The sequence below is a fragment of the Chelonia mydas genome, chromosome 16 (assembly GCF_015237465.2).
Source record: "Chelonia mydas isolate rCheMyd1 chromosome 16, rCheMyd1.pri.v2, whole genome shotgun sequence".
NCBI classification, from domain to species: domain Eukaryota; kingdom Metazoa; phylum Chordata; order Testudines; family Cheloniidae; genus Chelonia; species Chelonia mydas.
This window is the reverse complement of record NC_057857.1, coordinates 16,490,014-16,512,410: the sequence shown is the minus strand read 5'-3', so window position 1 is coordinate 16,512,410 and position 22,397 is coordinate 16,490,014. Positions and strand designations below refer to the sequence as shown.

The window sequence follows — 22,397 nt, the reverse complement described above, 5'->3', positions numbered from 1 at the left end:
CTCCCCTCCCCACTCCCACCCAAAAAATAAAACCAAGCTCCTTCTGCAGGCTCCTCAGAGCCAGCATTAAAGGCAGGTCAGAGCTGAGGCACACAGCCCCTTCCACTGTGTGTGTATATAACACACGCACGGCTGTAATGTACACAGTCTGCCTAGGAAGTTAAATAAAGGGCCCCAGAGGGAAAGTATTGGCATTTTTATTTGGGATTAGGGCCCAGCACATCTTAATTTTCAATTCAACCACCGATGAAAAGAAACATAAAATAAAATAAGAGCCAATGGTGGAGAGGAGGGAGAAGGCCAGCGTTGGACTGGCCCAGGGCCCTCAGGAATTAGCCACAGAAAAATGTTAACATTCCTGGCCTGGGATCTTGCCAAGAGACAAAGCACTTAAGGAGCCTGTAATATAATAAACGATGAATCCACATATGGTCTATGGGTCCCAGGACTGCTGCCTGAGCTGGAGAGGGGGAACGTGTGCTCTGCTGCTCCAAGGCTTTGCTGACAGAACTCACATCGCTTCCACCGTGACCAGCAGCGTGTGTGGAAAAACGCCTGCCGGGTTGTTGCAGACAGGGCTTATTGCCCCGCTCTGTTCCGAGGCCTGCTACAGAAACGGGAGGATTCGCACCTTGGTCTCCACCGTTCCTGGTGGGCTTGGCACTGGGCTTTATGCTTCATTCTCCCAAGACACGGCAGCGTTCAATGATTCCACACGAGGTCTTCGACGTTGAATGTCATGTGTGTCCTGCCCAGCCCTGGAAAGCGTGAGAGGCTTCAGGCCGGGACCGCTGCTGCTGGAAAACAGCACATCAATGGAGCCTCCGGGCTTAACCCCACAATGCTTTACCAGGTGCCTGCACGGCAAAAACCTCCACCAGTTCAACCAGCGCTCACCGGGCCCCGTCGAACTCCCACGGAGAAGCCAACACCAACAAGTACCTAGCACATGGTCCCGTAGGAAAAGAAGTGCCACGTCTTGATACATAAAAAGAAAAGGAGTACTAGTGGCACCTTAGAGACTAACCAATTTATTTGAGCATAAGCTTTCGTGAGCTACAGCTCACTTCATCGGATGCATTCGATGCAAATAAATTGGTTAGTCTCTAAGGTGCCACTAGTAATCCTTTTCTCTTTGCGAATGCAGACTAACACAGCTGCTACTCTGAAACCTGTCTTGATATATGTAACACAGTGGCATCACAGAAAGATAAAATCAGATCAAATTCAATGACTCTCCAAGGTGTTTTGACAGTTTCCTTGGGTTCACCATGCCTGGGTGGCGGCAGGAGGCGGGGTGAAGGGAGGAGTAAAAGAGGCAGTTAAAGAGTATCCCGTCAGCTATTGTTTCATTGTTAGCATTTCCACTTGAAGCGAAGGCCCACTGCAGAAGACAGTCTTGCCCATTCAGTGCGAGTGTGGCAGCTGGACCAGGATTCGGGAGGCTTTACCCCACAATGGGGTCTGGTTTTGGTTCTGCCACACCCAGAGAAGTCACTTCCTCTGTGTTTGGAGCCGGGACTGTCTCTCACCACATGTACGAACAGCGCCTAGCGTAATGGAGCTCTGATCTTGGTTGGGGGCCTCTGGGCACTACAGTAACACAGATAAAAAATTAACAACTCTGGGTTATAGGACTTGCCATATTGGCTCAGACCAATGCTTCATATAGTCCAGTATCTAGTCTCGATGGGTGGCAAGCACTGGGAATATGTCAAACTTCCAAACTGCGCAATTATGCCATAAACTGCCCATCATGGAAATTTCTTCCTAGCCCCAGGCAGTTGGTGACAAGTTCACACCCAAAAATAGGGTGACCAGATGTCCTGATTTTATAGGGACAGTCCCGATTTTTGGGGGCTTTTTCTTATATAGGCACCTATTACCCCCCACCCCATCCCGATTTTTTACACTTGCTGTCTGGTCACCCTACCCAAAAACATGAAAGCTGATACCACTATATCATAGGCACCCAATGAGTGGGACACTCCAGTAGCCGCTGGGGCAGTCCCAGATAAATGCAGGTGTGAGGTGCAGATTACTCATGCCCATGTCACTTTCCCCAACCAGTAGGAAGATACTGAAGGGAAAAAATATTTTCACTGAAAACCAGATTTCTACTGCATAGTCTGAGCTGGTTCCACTGACCTTGCTGAGGGCTCTGCACGGAGATCCATCTGCCTTTGCATTAGGAGAGGGAAATGTTTTTCTTCCTTTATAGCCACTCCAGTCTTTACCAAACCCCGCTCTACACGAAACAGGCACAGGTCCCCAGCACACAGGGAAAGCTCCCAAGAAACATTTTAGATCACAACGGGGAAAAAAAAAAAAGAGGGAAAGGGTTACAAACAATGATTCAAAAGAAAAACACACCCCCAGATTGATTTTTGCTTGTGATTTCTGATGGGGGCGGTTCAGCAGGGTCAGCCACTGCTCAGCTTCAGGAATTCAAGGTGGAGCCGGGCTAACTTTCAGAAGAAGAGCTCAGGCTAAGGGTATGTCTGCACTGCCAGTGAAGGTGTGAATGTAGCACTGGTAGGCAGGGTAATCTAGCAAGGGGAACAACAGAGACATGGCAGCATGGACTAGCCGCACGCATTCAATCTGCTGGGGAGCCTGGAGACATACTCAGGTTGCTAGCCTGGGCTGAAGCCCACACCGCCAGGTCTGCACCGTTATTGTTACCCGAGTTAGGCAGATGAAAGCTAGCACCAGTGTGGCTAACCGTGCTACAAACACACCTTCCCTTGCAGCATGGACGTCCCCGAAGGATGTTTTTATTCTGCCTCGCAGAGACACCGAATGCTGCAAGGTAAACAGGACAGCCTGACCCTGCAGGAGTGAGAGCCGTGCTCCGGGTTACTCCTTTGCAGGAGCAGGAGTGGGGGTTCAGAGGAGGAGTGTGCAGCAAAGTGCCTCGTGAGCATGGTGCCAAAATCCATGTCTCCACAGACACCCCCATTCTCTGCTCATGCCCTGCCCCAACTTGCTGCGTGCCCTGCCCTTTCTTTATCCTCCGAGAAAAGTGGAGGGCTACACCTTGCTTGCACTTCCTACTGGACACCCTCTAAGAACCTGTAGGGTCAAAGCCCAAACTCAAGAAGCCTGATAGCCCCAGTACCACACAAGCCACATGCAAATGCCCACCTGCCTGTTAGTCCTGGAAGCCAGACAGCAACACTGCCTGGCTGTCAGCTATTGTTTAATAACACTGGCATGTGCCCTGGCATCCAAACAATCCATTCCGTGCCTGCCCAACCTTCTGGGTTTTGCTATTTGCTCTGTTCGGTGCTCGAGGTACAGCATCACACTTTAAAACAGACAAGCGTTTCAATCTGTTCCTCATTAGGAAGGGCAGACAGCCCAGCGCAAGAGTCTGAGTGCTAATCTCCTTTCCAGTTGGTATCCATCAGCAGATGTACAACAAGTGGTTAGATATTTTAGAGGACATGTGTGACAGGGGCTTTAGCTTTTTCCACACACAGGGATAAGGTAACGTTGCTAAGGGCTTGGGCTAATGGACATCTTTGGTTGAATATGTTATTGGTCACATTTTTAATGTCATGGAAGAGTTATAATGGTCTGTTCTATTGTCTGAGTTTCGCTCTGGTATGCTGGGATGTTAGTTTATTTTACTAAGGTCTTTCTTGGAAGAAATGGTGATGAAGTTAACAGCCTGAGAGCCATAAGTGGCTGATATTAAATCAAGGAAATGATATGTTTTGTGTGTATGTGTATGTGTTTAAATCATATTAATTGGAAAAAATACACATAGTAAAGGGAGAACGAGACAGCAGAGTTCTCAGGAATTTGGGGGAAGATTTTTGTCCTAAGGAAAAACGAAACCCAGCACTCCCCGCAAAAAGAAAAACAGCTTCATTTCAAAATCACTAAACCAGCTGACAAGCTGCATATGTTCAAAGGCAGGTGGCAAGGAATGAAAACATAGATTATGGAGTCATAATAGACTGTTGCTTAAGGTCTCTTCAGAGCTGTTTGTGTAGTTGAATTGAGCTCGCTTTAGAAAAATACAAAAGTATTGTTTAAATTAATCTTTATACCTCTAGAGCAGCTTGAGGGCTCAAACCCCCATTTGATGCCTTTATGTGGCCTCTGTGGCATATTAGGATTCTGCAGAATCTAAGCTTTCATTTTATTTTTAAGTAAATTCTTAGCCTCTGTGGTTGCAAAGATAACTTTCCAAATATGAGCTGAGTTTAAATGGATGCAAGCGCCATCTTCCTGAGTCTGCAGACAGACTGAAACAATGGCTCAGAGAGGGAACAGCTCCCCTGCTCTGCTACTCTTGGCGACCCGTTAACTCTGAAACTTAATGATGACATCCCTGCTCTAGGTCTTAATAGGCAATGACAGTCACTAAAATGTTGCATGTCATTGTGAGTGAATGGTAAAAGACTAATGGCTAAGGTTATGTCTACACCGCAATCAAAGGTGCATCTGCAGCACAGGTAGAAATACCCAAGCTAGCTTTGGTCTAGCTAGCTCAAATAACAATATCAGTGAAGCCAAAGCAGCACAAGCCTGCCTGGAAGCCTGGGTATGCACTCAAGCTGCTAGCCCCTGCTGCCGCAGCTTCGCTACTACTGTTATTCAAGCTAGCAAGATCAAATCAATCCTTTGAATGCAGTGTAGACCAGTGGTTCTCAACCTGTTTACCATTGTGGGCCACATCCAATACTACCCGTATGGCCGTGAGGATGTCACATGGGCCACAGCTGTGTGCTGATTGGGCCACAGGTTGAGAACCGCTGGTGTAGACACACCCTACCCGGCAGGGAGACGTGACATGGATGTCGGCAGTGTTGACCTTGGGCAGTGTACAGGGTGCTAGCAGGTATAATCTCAGACAATGGATCAACATCGCCCTGCACCACCCTGTAGCAATGCAGCTTGCAATGCAGCAAGACAACCTTGCGCTGCTGAGCTATAGACGTTGCACCCTAACACAACAGCGACAGAGCGTCTTCACAACAGTACTGTGATGTGGTGTGTCGCCATGCTGGGACGAGGCGTTCTGGGTCAGGCTCATCACAGCTCTGTACAGGAAGGAGAGAAGGAAGAAAAAAAAAATCAGAGGAAAGGAGAAATGAGTGGGAAGAAGAGGAATTCCATGTACCACACAGGCCACTTCCCCCATCACTCCTTGTAGTTCTCCTGCAGACTCTTCTTGAAATGTCCAGATGCCTGCCCGTCTGCCAGCAAGAGCGGCTGTAACTGAAAGCAGGAGCCTGCCTTGCAGTGAGCACTACAGGAGCTCAATCTGGCTAAACAAAAAGAGAAGGCGAAGATATAACCTGATCACGGTCTAGAAGTACCTGCATAGGGAGATGATTTCTGAGATCAGAGCGCTCTTCAGTCTAGCAGACAAAGAAAGTGAGATCCACTGGCCATAAGCTGAAGCTAGACAAATTCGGACTAGAAATATGGTGAGGGTAATTAACCATTGGAACAACTGACCAAGGGAGACGGTGGATTCTCCCTTACTTGGTGTCTTTAAATCAAGACCGGATGCCTTTCTAAGAGATAGACTCCAGCTCAACTACAAGTTATGAGCTTGATGTTTGGAAGCCCTGGATGAAATTCTCAGGCCCGTGTTATGCGGGAGGTCAGACCAGATTATCATAACAAGCCCCTCCGGCCAGAAAATGGTGACTGTGTGACCCAAAGGAGGAGCGTTGCCAACTTTTTCAGTCTCAGGAACCACATTCCACAAGGGTAACAACTCCCGGGGCAAGACAGACCCTGGTGCTACCAGTGTGCTGAGCGCGCTGCAGCTAGATTAGAATCCATAGCCCCGATTGTCCAGCACCCTACACCTCCTGCTGTCACTTCCACCTGTGCAAAATGGTGCCGTGCCAATTTGGTAGCATTTCAGCCCCACTTTGCACTGCTGTGAATTTCCACCCAAGGTGCAGAGCCAAGGCGAATCAGGCCCTGTTTCTTGTCCTGCTTGGATCCTCAGGTCGGGATAGGCTGGGAGGTAAGATCCGCAAGGACTTGTAGACACTCCCAGAGGCAACTGGGAGCTGCCTTGACATAGTCACATTTCAGGACAGGAGGATGAGGAGGACAATTTGACCATGTTGGCCCATCTACCCACATCTGACTTTTGTACCCTGGTACATTCCTCTCCTTCCACCAACACCAGGCTAACTCTTCTCAGCTCTTCACAAGGCCACTGCCCCTCTACATTTCCAGTTCATTCATCCTCTCTCAGCCCGCCATCCCCGCACGCGCACAAACAGCTCATGTAAGAGCATTTCTCAGTTCCCGGAAGTTACTAGTTCAATGAGTCCCATCCCCAAGACTGGCCAACGAGAGTTGTTCTGATGCTCTCATGCTTCTCTTGTTTTTCATTGGCAGCGTGCGTTGTCACTCTGTAGCCTGCCGGGGTGGAATTTCTATAAACGGCTCAGCGCTGGAACGTGTTCCTCCAGCATGCTCGCATGGTTGAATTAAAGTTACCTGGTAAAAATCCATTATTGCTTTTCTAATTTGCTATTATTATTCTTCCTCTGAACTTGCTCTTCACTTCTTCTCCAGTCCAAAGACAAGTCCCTGACCTCCCATGCACACATGAACTGCTACCTCCCCCTACACAGAAGCTTAAGACACTGGAATATGTCACTTTGGGGCTTGCTGCCGCAGGAAACACACACATGAGGGAGCAGTGCACCATATGGGAATGGAGGGGAGAAAACAGGAAGAGGACACCCTGGACTCTTTTTTGCCTGCTACAGTGCTGCAGATACTCCAGTGAGAAATACTTCTCATTCCGCAGAACTAGGGCCAGGACCCCTCTCCCAGGCACTGGCTCTGGTTTCTGCTTTACTGCCATCCCAGTTTCTCCCCCTACTATACAGAACATATTGTGAAAGACAGTGACCATAAGTGACCCAGTCCCCTCCCTGCCGTGAGTGCACATGGCTGGGCTGGAGCAGGCCTGAACGGTTTCAAGGACCATCCAAGGTTTTCCCAAATTGCTCGCTAGTTTTCCACTGGCTCCAGTGTTCAGCTCCCAATCTCCAGACAGAGGCCGGCTGGCCAGGAGGAGCAGATAATCAAAACAACATGTGCTGCTCGTGCAATATGGAAAAGCAGCTACTCTTGGGGCCTTTGCAGCTCCCTACTCCGGATTTTTTTTTTCATGCTTTTAAGCTTTTTTGGATGCAAAGCGTAGTCAGCGGGTGCCCCCTTTTACAGGAAAGCGCCCAGTGCAGCGCTGCCCAGACGCAGGAGAGCTGGCTCCAGTACTCTGTGCTTCTGTCGTAGATCTGAGGATCACACAGCAGCGTGCAAACGTTACTGGAGTCAGTTTCACAATATTCCTGCACAGTGAGACAGCCTCACCCCGACGTGACACACGGGGAAACTGAGGCACAGAGCAGTGCTACAACTTGCCCAAAGTCACACAGCGGAGTCTGCTTCTCCTATCTCCCAGCCCAGTGTTCTAGCTACTACACCATGCTGTCTGTCCCAGTTCGGAGGTTTTGCCCAGGGATAGAATGTGGGGGGAAAAGACACGTTTTGCCCCACAGAGGGTGTTTGCATACACTAAGATGCCCAGAGCTTCCCTTGCTTTAAGGAAAGGTTAAAAAAAAGAGAGAGAGAGAGACCGTGCATGAGACAAATACAGTATGTAGCACACCGAGTGATGGATGGCCGTATGCTCACTGCATCCCAGGTGAGTGCTCTGGCTCCCCCATGTCATCCATCAGCATTACCAGGTGCCATTAGCTATCTGATCAGTCAGGGCTCTGCATGCTGCCTCTTCTCCCCTCACCCACTGATCGTGCCCCTCACCCTGCATCGACCACTTTGGCTCTGGTTGGATTACACATCAAATGCGCTGCTAGATAGTGTTAAAAGAGAAGTGGTGCGTAATATCGCCATGATCAAGATGCAATGCATGCAGTGTTGAAATTGGCCCCTGGGGAAGGGGAAGAGGGCAGGGCTGTAACAAAGTGATACTTGGCACTTCAGACAGGTACATCCAGCAAGGATCTCAAAACTTCCTCAAGGAAGATCGGTGCCAGTAGTCCTTTTATTCAAGTAAAGCAGAGAGGAGACCTGACTTATGCTAGGTCACACACCAACTCAGAGCTGAGACTAGAACACAAGACTCCTGCTTCCCAGCCCAAGGGACTATCCACTAGGCCACACTGCCTCTTCAGATAAACACCCCCTCCTTTCCAGCTCTGCCATCATGTACTGAAAGCCCTTCCCACCTTGTGCAGGCCCCCATTCCAGCAACACACCGCCCAGGAGTTTGCAAAGTTCTTTGTTTGAGAATCGGCCCTGCTTTCTCGTGGCACCAGCAGTAAACGTGGACAATGTAAAAAGAGAAAATTATAACCACCATCAAGCAAGAGCCCAGCTGATGCTGCCAGCCTTTCCAACCCCACAAGACAAAGCCTGGAGCAGGTCGCAGGGACGTATATTTTGATGAAAAGTTTTTCAAAAAGGTTCAACATTTGGTGGGGGGGGGAATCACTTTGGTGGGGAAAAGAGAAAATAACCCCTCTTCATTGGTTACTTTTGTTTTCTCCACCTAGGAAAAAGGGGGAGGGAGGAGGGAAAGTTAAAATAAAATGATTTTTTTTTCCAACCACCAAAAATATTTTTTAACTTGACAGTTCTTCTTTTTTGTTGTTGTCGAAAAACATTTTTTGACCATCCCATCATTTTTATGTGAAAATTTTCACTTTCCAGGCCAAAAACCCCCCTTAAGAAAAAAAGCTCTAGGGAGGACTTTTCAGAGTGAAAACATGAATTCTCCTCCCCCTGCTCTCCCATTTTCAACCACCTCTGCTGTGTCCATTGATTATGACGGAGGAGGGCTGGGAGTAGGTGTGGGGGGAGGGTGCATGGGGAATTCACTCCCAGATTCCATCCCAAAACACCACTTCCCGATGATTTGTGTCCGCATAAACAGCATTATGATGCAGCTCAGCATTATTTCTACGCAGTCCACAAAGAACCTATCACCATCACACAAGGACAACCACTTCTTAAAAAAACCCCTCCTCCATAGCTCTTCTTTTAGGGCCTGATCCAAAGCCCAGCGAAGTCAATGGAAAAACTCCCATTGGCTGTCCTGAGTTTGGGATCAGGCCCGTTACAGTCTTTTCATGGTCAGTTCTGTGGGTGAAGGGATGTGGAAAGTTCTGTAGGTAAATTGCACATAAGAAGCTACATTCACGGTACTTCTAGTGTGAATTTTCCAACTTCCCAGTCTCCCTCTTGTCTCACCTGCTTGTGGATAAAGGCGAAGGACAATCACACACCCCAGGAGGGAAGCCTAACAAGTATTAGGTCGCTTCAAGAGATAAGCGCAGACCAGAAAGTAGGACAAGCAGCTCTGCTGCTGATTAGGGGAAGCGTGAAGTGCACAAGCAATTGAATCAAAGTCTATTCAATTACTACGTTTTATTCCCTAGCTGGTATGCACGCAGAAGGAGTAACAATCTGAAAGCCGCTCAGAGAGGAAAGCCACCGCTGTTCCAAGCTGATCCATTATCCTTGCTAATTAGCATAGGACAGTACAGAAGGGAACCCAATTAAAGCAAGCCAAACAGAATGGCTGGAGCATGACATCAGCCCTTGAAGTCAGACACATGGTCATTGTTTACGGGGGAGCCTGTCTCCTCACTTCCTCACACTGGCAAGGGGAGATGGCGAGGAGGAGACGGTTGGGTTGGGTTGGTTTTATGAAGGAAGAAAAAAAAATAGATAAACACGCTGTGGGAGTGAATTTAGTGCCTGTGAACGTGAGGGGCTGATAGGCCTGGCCAAAGCCAGGCAGACACACAGCCCTGCCACTGTCCAGACCTCCAGCACTGCCTGCTGTTCCAGCCCTGCACCTCCACGCAGCACAGCTAATGCACCCCAGTCCTGACCTGCAGCCCCTCTGCTAGGCCAGTCCTGCATTCCACAGACCAGCCAAGGCGTATCCCAAAGAGAAATGCCAGTCCTGGCCAGTTAGCGGGTGGTTTTCTGGCAGGAAGGAAGAGAACTGGGGACAAGGAACAAACTCAGAAACAGGCTTTGAATCCAGACCTTCCGGACTCCTCTATTCTACTCGCCCATCAAAAAGGGAGCATTTCTGTATGTTCCCTAGCTGGAAATAGTCAAAGAGCTCCAGAAAGCTGAGAGGTTATGTACTGCGGCTTGTCTACACAGTGATCTCCAGGAAAGTTAATTCAAATTAATTGAAGGTGTGAATTTGAAGTGAATTAATTAAACTACATTAAACCCCTGTGTGAACACCCTCATTTAGAATTGCAAAGTGAATTAGGCTAAACTGAACTAAGACCACTTTAATTCTGAACAGCAGCATCTACGGTTTAACTACGCCACTTCAAATTCACACCTTTAGATAATCCGGATTAATTTTCCTGGATGTCCCCCTGTGACAAGCCTTAAGGGAACGTGCAGTGTAATGAAGAGGCATTTGAGAAGCCTGCTCCAGTTTGGGATAATGAAGGTCTATCTAATGCAAGTTGTACTATACAGAGCATTTAAAAACATTTTCAAAGTGCTCTGCAAACCTTGGCTCAAATCCCCTGCCTGCATTCAGCAGGCACTCCATAGACTCCATTGCACTCCATTGACTTCAGCAGAGCCACACAGTTGCAAATGAGTGATTAATTTGGCCCAATAGCTAATTAATCCTGACTTTACCCTGTGAATTATTATCAGTTCTGCTTTAGAGATTGGAAACCAGATCTTGAGCATTGTAAAGAGCTGTAGGTTAGGGCAGTGGTTCTGAGCCATACCCCTGCAGGTACACAGAGGTCTTCCACGAGGTACATCAACTCATCCAGAGATTGGCCTAGTTTTACAACAGGCTTCATAAAAAGCACTAGCGAAGTCAGTACAAACTAAAATTTCATACAATGACTTGTTATTACTGCTCTATATATTATACACTGAAATATAAGTGCAATATTTATATTCCAATTGATTTATTTTATAAGTTTATGTTAAAAATGCAAAAGTCATCAATTTGTCAGTAACAGTGTGCTGTGACACTTTTTAATTTTTATGTCCGATTTTATAAGCAGGTAGTTTTTAAACTGAGGTGAAACTTGGGGATACACAAGACAAATCAGACTACTGAAAGGGGTACAGTAGTCTGGAAAGGTTGAGAACCACTGGGTTAGGGGACTTGCCTAGAAATCACGAGTTGATCGGAGAGACAATTAGAATTCAAGGGATGCTGAGTCACGTCCCACCCTCATTTAGCTGCCTTTCTTAAACACACAGGTTTAAAGCAGGCTTCTGCCAGCTGGCTAGGTTCTGCCATTTGAAACCTTTGGCCCTGTCTACACACAAACCTTGCATTGGTTGAACTAAAACTGGTTCTTAAATAGATTTCATTACACTGGTGCAAACCCCTATGTTGACACATCCAGTTTACACCGGCCTTAGATCGATAGCTTAATTCCAGAACTGGCTTTAAAACCAACTGTAGTTAAACTGGAGTAATCTGTGTGTGTAAACTGGCTCTTAGACCTGGGCCCATGCCACAAAGATCTGGATCTGAATTTTCCCTGTGCTGCAGGCTGGGGTTTAATTGGATCCCACCTCTAGTGAACAACCACCCAGCCATTCCAAGCAGGAGCAACTGAACAACTGCATGCATCCTCCTCCGTGTCTACAGCTCCATGGTCACCTCTCGGTAATGGTCTGGAGTCTAAACAGGCGGATGGTATTGTTAATTCAAACACATCGCTGCTCCTTCCTTCCCCCAGCCCACCTCCCCAGTGTGGCTCTCATTCCATACCCCAGCGCCCTGTCCACACAATGCTAATCAAGACAGGGTGAAGAGCTCAGCGGCTCGGCTCGGAGCGTTTATTGACTTAACTAAAGCCTTTGATTGGGCCACGCATTCTTTTGCTCTTGACAGCAGTGGCCTGGGTTGGCCTCGCAGCTGGTTAAAGGCATCAGTTTCCAGCAGCAAAAAGGCGGAAGAGAAATAGATTCCGCACTGCTGTTGACTGGCACCACGGGAGTTTAATCACTTCCCCAGCACTCCACGCTGGATCCTTGTATTTTCTTTCTGGATGAGAGAGGAACGTCTGCCGAGTCCTGTAGCATTCGTTTGCCGGGTGGAGAATGTTCAGCAGAGGGACCGGGTACTTACCCAAGAAGGCAGGTGCTGTTACTGCCAATGGGTGAGCCCCCTGTAGGAAATGAACCCAGGTTTCCAACGGGGCACTAACCCACTGCCTATTGGTAATTTATATTGCAGTAGCACTTACAGGACTTGATCAGGATTGACACCACCTGGTGCCAGGTGCTGGACAAACACATAGTGAGACAGAGTCCATACCCTGAAGAGTTTACAGTCTAAAGCTAGGTCTACACTATGGACCGTACCACTGCAGCTGCGCCACTGTAAGGTCTCCTGCGTAGCCGCCCTACGCCAGTGGGAAAGAGCTCTCCCACCGGCACAATTAAATCACCCCCAATGAGCGTCGGCAGCTGCGCCGGCAGGAGAGTATCTCCCGTCAACATAGCACTGTCCACACTGGCGCTTCTGTCGGTGAAACTTAGGTCAGTTGCGGGGCGTGTTTTTCACACCCCTGACCAACGTAAGTTTTGCCGACAAAAGTGCTAGTGTGGACAAAGCCAAACAAGACAAACAAAGGATGAAAGGGGAAGCCACTTGCCCACAGTCACACAGGCAGGAATAGGAGCCAGGTCTCCTGACTTCAAGGTCATTGCCCTATTCACGAGCCCACTTTCTCTCCCTAGGGCCTCATTAACAATCCTTCCTCATGCCCGCAGCGCAGCTGGGACAAGTCACCTTAGCCAAGGTCCCACAGCAGCAAGGCTCCAGCAGAACATTTCAGCATGACTAAGTCCACCCCAATTCAGCAAAGCGCTTAAGAATGTGCTTAACTTTAAGCAGGTACTTAAGTCCCATTGCGTTTTGTCAGCACTGCACACTAAGGCCGGCTCTGCGGGACCCAGGCTTGTGGACTCGGTGTTTCCAAGCCTGCATTTGAACGTCCACACTGCACTGTAAACCTGTGTCTCACAGCCATGCTAACCCACTCTATATTGTACTACGCAGCCCTTCTGACTCGGGTCCACACTAAAGTGACAGGGCTTGGACCAGAATCACAGTGGGACTCAGGCTCTGACCCACCCCCCTACCAGGGTCCTGAGCGCTTGCTGATCCAAGTCAAATCTGATTTGCATGTGGATGGAAGCGGGGCTTGGGCTCAAACCTGAGTCAGAGCCCAGGCTATGTGTGCAGGGTAGACTTACCCACTGAAGCCAGTGGGTCTTAGCACATGCTTGAACACTCCAGAATAGGAAGGGATTGCTGGATTGGGACCCTCGGTCCGCAACATTAACTTCCCTCATTGGGAGTTATTATACACCTCACTGCTCCCACGCTGGTAGACGTCCCATTATCCTGTTGGCAGGGAAATGGATGGGAGACAAATGACTCTACACCCATCCCCTGGGAGTCTGCCCACATGAAGGAAGCAACTTTTACAGTCGGAGAAAATAACCCACCCCCACCCCCTGCTATAACCCAACACACAGAAAGCAGAGATGGGCCAAGACTGCAGGGTGCAGATCCAGATACAAATCAGAACAGGCCCAGAGCTTGCTGAAGAGCAAGGGGACAAAGTTCTGTGTTCCTGTTTGGTTCCATCACAACTGAAATTCCCTGGATTCTGTCTCTGAAAGCTTCACTACCCCAGGTACTTATATGGCCCCCCATTACTGTAATACCCAATCACCTCCCAACAACCCTATGAGGGAGGGCAGTGCTCTTATCCCCATTTTACACTGGGGGACTATGGGGGACAAAGAGATTAAGTGACGGGCCCAAGGTCACAGAGGATGTCTGAGGTGGAGCAAGGAATTGAACTTGGGGCTCCCAAGACCTAAAATCACGCGCGAATAAGAAACTGCTATGCTTAGGGGTTTGACTCTCCACAGCCCGCAGGCTGGGCTATGTCTGAAGGAGCTGCAGCCGCTCAGCCAGCTCACTCTTCGCTCTGGAGGAAATATTATCCATGTGCTCTTCTTGGACCAGAGCCATCAGACTCCTGTCCAAAGCGATACGTGTTAGACACTATAAATTAGCTGGTACGTGGCCCAGGATCCAGGCATGGTCCCCCTAGGTTTGGATGAATCAGATGGGAAGACAAGCTAACATTCTTGTCCTATCAGGGACTGGTGGCTGGGGTCGGACAGGAGGAGCATTTTGCAGACACTGACCGTGCCGCGCTCCAAGTTTGCGCTCACTGAATGGCTTCGAGCTATGTTAGAAGGGGGAGGGGAAGAAAGTCTCCACTTCTCTTTAAATAAAAGGATTTGCTTTAAGTAGGAGAGGCTCGTGCTTTTAGGATCCAGTGTTCCTGGGTTCAGGCCCCACAGAGGACCCGATTGAGGCCTTGTTAAAAGCAGGCAGCCTGCCCGGGTAGAAAAAGTCACAGCACATTAGTGTGGGCGACGCTTACATTGGGTGATCCAAGGTGTGGGGAAACATTCACAGACAGACCCATTCCGTACATCTTGGGGATCAAACACAGACCCAAACCCAGCCCAACATCTGCTCGCTACAATGACTCCGCACAGAACAGTGTCCCGTTCAGTCCTCCTGGTCACTGCTTTTGTTGGTATAGGCCCAGCGTCTCTCAAGAACAGCTATACTGGGTCAGCCCAAAGGTCCATCTAGTCCCGTATCCTATCTTCCAACAATGACCAATGCCAGACCTCTGCCAAAGAGATCACCTCTCACTCCAGGAGAGTCAAGAGTACGATCTTTTGCTCCGCTCCTTTGACACAATATTATTCGTTGCAAAGATAAAGCTCATTGGTGAAGGGGGCACAGCTTTCTCAGGTCCCTTCCAAAGGACAGGTTCATGCCTCTGACCTGACCTTCCCTCGGAAAAGTCCGTATAAAACAAAGAGAGAGAGAGAGAGAGAGACTCCCCCCACCCACCCCTTGGGAAAGGAATGGAGAAGGAACCACATGTGAGGCCAATGCCATTGCTTTACTTTTTGTCAGAAGATGCTCAGATACCATGGTGATGGCTGCAGTACAAGAACCTGGATAGAAAAGAATGGCATCTTTAATGGTCCCATGGAACCTGGGTTCTAAAGTTCTCAAAAAAACAGGAAACTGTGTGGGGTTCAAAGGCCAGAACATAGTTGCATCGACTTCAGTTGAATTATGCTAATTTACACCAGCTGGGGAGCTACCTACCTTGCAAGGATAAAGGATGAATACAACCCTGCCAGGATTTTGAGTCTATGGCTCCTGGCTCCTGATGCTTCAAGCCCTCAATGCAGTCCTTTTGCACCAATTACAAGCCTGTCTTAAGGGAAGCATGGAGGGAAGTGGGGGCATTCAAGGCAGTGGTGCTGGAACAATTTTTATAGCGGGGGTGCTGAAGATGGAAACCCTGTATTTGGGTTGTTATTACTACTTCAAACCAAGGGGTGTGGCAGCATGCCCAGCACCCATGGTTCCAGCACCTATGATTCAAGGCGGAGAAACTCTTCTCTAAGGAATTCATCTGAAGGATTAGTCTGATTGGCCATTCATTCAGGTCTCCCTACCAGCTCAATTATGGGTCCATTTCCCTCTGAGAGGTGTCCACAGCTCACAGGAAATCAGCAGGATCGTTCTACTTTTCAGCTGACTAGATTCTCTCCTTCACGCGGAGCAGAAGAAATGTGGCCGAAGGCAGGCACCAAGAGTGTACAGTTGATGTGCCATACCTACCAACTGCATATGTAGCATGACTGTATTGAAGTCACTTTACTGGAACCCAGTGGATTGGACCTTCGACTAGAACAGTGGAGACCTGGGTTCTATTCCTAGGTCTGCCAAGGACCTTGGGCAAGTCATTTCCTTCCTCTGTTTTCCCTCCCATCCTTCATCAATCTTGTCTATTTCAATTGTAAGCTGTTTTGGGCAAGGATGACCTCTTACAGTGCTTAATGCAGTGCAGCTCCAAGCTTGCATGTTCCTGTGAGGCAAATAATAATCCGTAACTGCAATTGCATATCTTCTGGCAGAGCCCAAGGTCAGGGGGAGAGGCAGTATTAGTCTGTAATACGGAGAATGCGATGGTGCAAACTCTACCCACTTGAAACTTTAATATGACCCGTCAAGAAGGAAAATTTGGACACCTCCTTGGCTGCCAATAGCATTGGATTAAATACACAGAGCTGACTTCAGTGGAGCTACCCCGAATGTGGCTCACAGTACAGGTCACTCTCCCGCTAGGATTGTGCGGCATCCATGGGATGGGCTAGCCAGGGCCATTCTGGTCCCCACACACAGGCCACACCTGCAGAAGAGTGTTAGTCGCTGGTACTCCCCACTCTTGCTGTCACTGGTTCCGCTGCCCCAGCAGGAGTGCAAGCCTGGACACAGTCCCAATGGCTGCCAGCCCCATGTCACACGAACCTACTCGGAACCAGGCTAGATGACACTGTAGTTAGAAGCCCTGTCCAGCCTGGGGTGCCCACCTGGGCGAGCACCGGGGCAGCTGAAATAGCGGTAGTAACAGTGGGAGATTTTAACAAACTCCTAGCGTCGACACAGCCAGCGATTTAAGGTGATCATCACTTCCGAAGGAGTTGGGAAAGGATTTTCTCCCAGTCATTCTGGAACCCTGAGCAGGTAACTTCTGTTAAAATAAATTGGGTGTATCCAATAGAATCCAGTTTCTGCCATCCCACAGGACTTCCCGAGGCAGCTTTCACATAGGATTGCTGTACAGAGCTCCATGCACAATGGAACCACATATTTTGTCTGTAGGATGTGAAGGAAACAAACACAAATTAAGCCTCCACGAGAGAGCAGTGTGCATGTCTCCTATGTAGCGTTCTGAACCAACTCTGCCCAATAAAATGACAGGCAGGCAGGCTACGTAGAAATCTAGAGGAGCAATGCAGAGAAAAAACAAAGCTGTGATAGATACATAGCTTCATATGCTACAGGTTCAAAGTATTCAGCCTGAGATTTTCCCCAAGCACTTAAACAACTTTGAAAATCTCACCTTTAATCTCTATTGATAACTAGAGCTGGCTGAAAATTTTCCATCAAGAAGATTTTCATGGGAAAATAGGATTTCATCTAAATTGAAAACTGGGGGGGAGGGCTTATTTTTGATCAAATTTGGGGAGAAAAAAATCAGAATTTTTCATTTCAGAATTGTGGAAATTCACACTTGATACCTTGCAACGGCTCCCCAGCTAGGAAAATCTGGAAAACAGGAAGTGGGGGGGAACCTATTTTTAATTAAACAGTAAAAGCTGTGAAAGTGAGTTTTCATCCATACTTTAAAAAAAAAAAATCTTCTCCCCTTTTTTCCAGGGGATCACGAGGACAAAAATGAACCGGGGCTGGGGAACTTCAAAAATTCAAGAAATCAACATTTTTCAGTTTAAAACACCAAAATGAAACATTTGAAGTCAAAACAAAACAAAAAATTTCATTTTGTTTCCAAATTTGCTGTGGGAATTATACTTCTTTGACCAAACCGGTTTTTTATAGAAGGATGCCCCCTCACTATGCAAAAAAAAAAAATTCCAGAGGGGAAAAAATTCCCATTTTGTAACTCTCTAGTGTTAGTAACTCTAAATATTGGCAGCAGAACTGACCTGGAGAAAGAAAGCAAGATAGTAGTCAGAATGATGTGATTTTAAACTCCACTCACATCACCTGCTATAACGATAAACCTTCTCGCAGAGCAGTGCAAACACATTCTAGCCCAAAAATCTTTTTCAGGCATTACAGTACTTTGATTGCAGATATGGGGCTTGCTCATTCAGAATGGAGGTTTATTCTTTTTACGCCTAGTTATACCATTTTTTCCAATACATTAAACAAACCTAACTCTCCACCTGAGCCCCATGCCAATTCATCATTCACCACTGCTACTTTCCATCTATTTGTGAGCAGAATGGGTTTTGCCCTGCATACGTTCCTCAGTCTATTAGGCAGAGTGTTATTCTTTTGCTCTATGTTTTGATACTCATAAAGCTATTACCATCTATTGCACACACATCCATCATCAGGGCTTCAAACTCCAGAAAGTCCCAAAAAAAAAATTTTCCACTCACCATGCAGCCTGCCAGTCTCTGTTCTTTTACTCTGCGTTGCTTTGTCCATCGAAATACATTTTAGCAAATCTTGAGTCCAGAAAGTAAACAGATGACTGCCCCAAAGTGTTGCTTCTTTGAAACAGGGTCGGGAGGGGTGGGAGGCCAGAAGGCGGAAGAGATCTTTTTGCAAAACAATCCCAAAAAGATTGCACTGATTACGCACTGGACTGATTATGAAGAAGCTGGGTTGATGCCCAGTTTGGAGAAAGTGGAGCCAAACAGCTTTATGCAGGGCCACCAATTCCCCAAAAGACCAGGGCATGTAGCAAATGGAATGCAGCTACTCTACCAGGGTCCAATCCAGTTACACCTGGAACTCTTGCTTGAGCTTCACCCACTCCAGAGAAGTTTGCCATGCTAATGTAAGCCAGGCTGGCTCAGTATGGGTCTTTGTCCCGCTCTCGTGGCTGCTCCAGATAAGAGGTTAATGAGTCAACTATAGCAGCCGGCTAAACCAATAGGGGTGGGGGTTTCAGAAGGAGCCTAGGGGAGTTAGAAGCTCATGATTTTAGTGTTGAAGGTCCCAGATTCAAATCCTGCTGTTGGTCTAACTGGGGTCAATTTCCCTAAGAGCCCTGCACGTCCCCACAGCACATCTGTAAAACACATCACAGCCACACAGAGAAGTGCTCTAAATGCCATGTAACATTTGGATCAGATTGCTTTCAGCACGGTTAAACACTGGGTTAGTCTGGGCTGCTTCAGCGTCGACAGCGTGGGCCACACTAGAACAGTCCAGAAAGTCATCCCGTCCTGCACCGGTGGCCTTTAATGGTCTCCCAGAATCCACTGCTTCTGAGGGTCATGGAAGAGATATCCAGACTGCTCTGCAATGCCTAATTTGTGCTGGGGCTTTGCAAGGCTGCCCAGGCACCTCTAGGCTTGGCAGTTCATCACCCCAGTACCTCTAGGCTTGGCAGTTCATCGCCCCAGTACCTCTAGGCTTGGGGCATCAGTTATGAAAGTAAAAAAAAAAAAATTGCATGAGTCTAAGCACCTAATTGCTTGAGCCCCAGCACCTCTTTCATTACAAACCAAGCGCTGCTGCTCTGCACCTCCAATGGTTCACAACAGCATTAATGAGAACGCGAGGCAAAATTGTAAAGGTGCCAAACAGAAGTCAGCCGGCTAGCGTGGACGCAGCAAACTAGTTGCACTTGGAGCAGCTGCATTTCACCAGATTTATTTCTCTAGTGCAAGCGCAGCCCTGGAGAGGCAGTTTGATCTAGTGGATTGAACATGGGATAAGGAGACCTGGGGTCCAATCCCAGCTGTCAGTGACTTGCTAGGTAATATTGGGAAGTTATTTAACCCTGGCGGTGTTTACACGCAGGGCTTTCTCAGTGGAAGTGCTCGCATAGATCTCAGCCCCTAGCACTACCAGGGGAGGTCGCTGGACTGGGAGTGAGGAGACCAGCTCTACCCCGACCTACCGACTATTTAGCCCCACTCAGAGCAGGTCTAGATGACATGGTGCTTAAAAGGCCACCATTGGCCTGGCACTAGAATCCCCACTGGTTCTATAGCAGAATCTGAGAAAACTCTCAGGTCTTGACTCTGTTTCCTCCACCCTATAAAGTAGGGCTAAAAACCACCCCAGGGGTGTGATGAAAATGAGGCAGTTACTGTTCCTGAAGCACTTTGTTTGTGTAACGCTCTGTACAGGCACTAAGTATTATTACATCTTGACCTGGTAATCACCAATTCAGACTTCCAGGAGAAGATTTATGAAAGGATGTGGCCAGATGAGAGAGAGAGACAGATAGCCTTGCGGATTGACCGATTTCTCCCTTCCCTTACAAGAGGAATAGAAATTAAATTTATGAATTTGGTCGTGCAGTTGCCAAGTGGCTTTGATGCAGTTTACTTTTTTGCGTATGTTCGTGATCTCCTCCACAGCTGCCAGAAGAGAACGATCCTGTGCAGCTAGCTGATGCTTCTCTCCGGCCTGCAAGAGCCAAAAGCTCTCTGTGAAATTGTATTATCCTTTAAGCGGCCATGCATTTGGTTGCTGCCTTTTGGTAACACTTGTGGGTTTGATCCTTTCTATTCTGGGGAGAGGGGTGATCGGTAACAGAAAGCCCATGCAAATAGTTTTCCTACCTAACACAAAAGTCCGCTTTCATTTTTCTTGCTGTATATTTCTTAACTGCCTGTATTCTAATTAAAGATTTATTTCTCTCTCCCCGAACACACCAGGTGCAATTAACACACACGTTCTTCGTTCGGCGGCTCAGCAAGGCGCTGCCACTTCCAACAAGCCACGCTGTAGAGAATTTATTTTCCCAGCCAACAGGGGTTTTCTAGCCGTCCTTGGCCTGCCCCCTCGTGTTCCCGGCTGCCCATTACACCCAGCAGAACATTAAAACTTCGCTGTTGCCCCCTTTAGGCCATTAGTAAGGATCATCTGAGAGGGAAAGGGACATTTCTACATAACTCACTGGCCTGCAAGCACCAGTTCCATTCACACCAAATACTTGTGTGGTTTAGGTCATTACAGGCATCGGGAATTTCTTCCAGACCTGAATTCAGTTCCCACCTAGCACAGAGAGATGCTGTAACCACAGCACTTGGCTCTGAATTTCAAGCACCCCAAGTTTCAGGGATGTTCAGATCCAGAGGGTTGGTTTGGGCTCCAGCTCTAATATTTTTGGGGCAACAAAGCGCACGGAGTGGGTTTGTAAGGTGCCAAACTGCCTGACACCATGGCTAGGCTGCTGTAGGTGTAACTAGAGAAAGGATACCAAGGCTCGTCATCAGACAGGGCTGGAGTATTAATCCTTTGGTACTCAGGTCAGATGGCTAGCCAGGTCCGTCTCCTCCCAGCTCTCCTGCATGTCCCACCGTTCATGACAGCCAGGCCCAGAGCCACAAAGGGACTTAGGCATTGCATTGTGTGGCATCACAACACCTTGAGAAGCCACAGGAACACAACACTGAGATCCACAAAGCCTGAGACAGGCATGTAGGCTCCCCCGTACCAGGCACGGGGAGAGGCAGGTGCCTAAGAATGCAATCCACACAGCCAGCATGCGAGGCAGGGAGCTAGCCCCTGGGAGATCTCAACAAGAGGGGTATGCATTAAACCCTCCCCCTTTCATGGAGACAGGCACCTAAGTCCAGGCTGCAGATAGGCGCCTGTCTCTGCTATCGAGCCTGCCTCACGCCACACAAAAGGGCCAAAGGAGCAGCTGCTGCTACTCAACTACCTCACCTTATAATTCATGGCTCAGTGTTAGAGCACTCGGCTGGGATAGAGGAGACAGAGGTTCAATTCCTGCCTCTGCCGGAGAGGGAGAAAGGGTCCGAGCAGAGGTCTTTCACCTCTCAGGAGCATGCTCTCATGGCCGAGCTTTGGGACATTCTGATGGGCGAGGGCTCCTCAGCCTCTGGTTGCGCGAAATAGCAAAACGCTCACTGGGCCTGAGAGCGAGAAGGACTCCATAGCCCAGTGATTGGAAGAAGGAATCCCAGGGTCCGGTCCCCCTGCGCCAATGGCTGTAGTTATTTATCCACAGCAGAACAGCTTCCACAGGAGAGGCCAAGGGAGCCTCTCAGGTGAGGTCTCCACCCAATGGGCTAAAAAGCCATAAAGCTGGGTCCCACCACCTCCTCTTCCTCCTCCAGCCAGAGTCCGAACGGGACCTGATCTAGTAGGCAGCCTCTGAGCTCGCCTGCCAGATCAGGCCCAGCATGTCAGTTAGGCCAACAAGCGTTTATCTTCCCCTGGTTTGTGGATCACCCTGGGACACAGGCGCCTGAATGCCAAGAGTGAGGAAGCAGTGCACAGGCCCAGAGGCAGAAACTTAAGTGCCTAGGGAACTTTTACCACAGACGTTTAGGGGGTGAGTGAGTTTAGATGCCTACAGGTTTTGGCAGCACACAAGCATGGGTTTTATGGATCTCAGTGGCACCTAAAACTGGGAGAAGGCACCTACCCCCCAGACTCAGGTACCTAAATGTCACTGTGGATCTGGGCCCAGTTTTTTTCGAGACTCCTCACCTGGATGTAAACAGGACAAATATTTCCTGCTATACTCGCAGGTCAGAGCATTGGGAGAAGTGATGCATGGGAACGCTTGGAATGGCTTCAGTCCGATGGGCAGACAGAGAGGCGCGAGGGTGGGGAAACAGCATTTATAGCTGGCACTGGTCAAAAATTTGATGAAATTATTTTCCAAATTAAGAACTCAATTTTCAACCAAAAAAGCCAATCAAAA

The 22,397-nt window shown here is 48.3% G+C and overlaps 1 long non-coding RNA gene across 1 annotated transcript; it reads right to left on the bottom strand.

Moving 5' to 3' along the window:
- Nucleotides 1-1,135: 1,135 nt before the first annotated feature.
- LOC122463126 lies at nt 1,136-18,290 on the bottom strand. The gene is made up of 3 exons (XR_006286166.1): nt 18,136-18,290; nt 7,993-8,062; nt 1,136-1,593 (listed from the first exon to the last, which is right to left on the bottom strand). It is a non-coding gene; the product is annotated as an uncharacterized LOC122463126 (long non-coding RNA).
- Between the last annotated feature and the right edge of the window lie 4,107 nt (nt 18,291-22,397).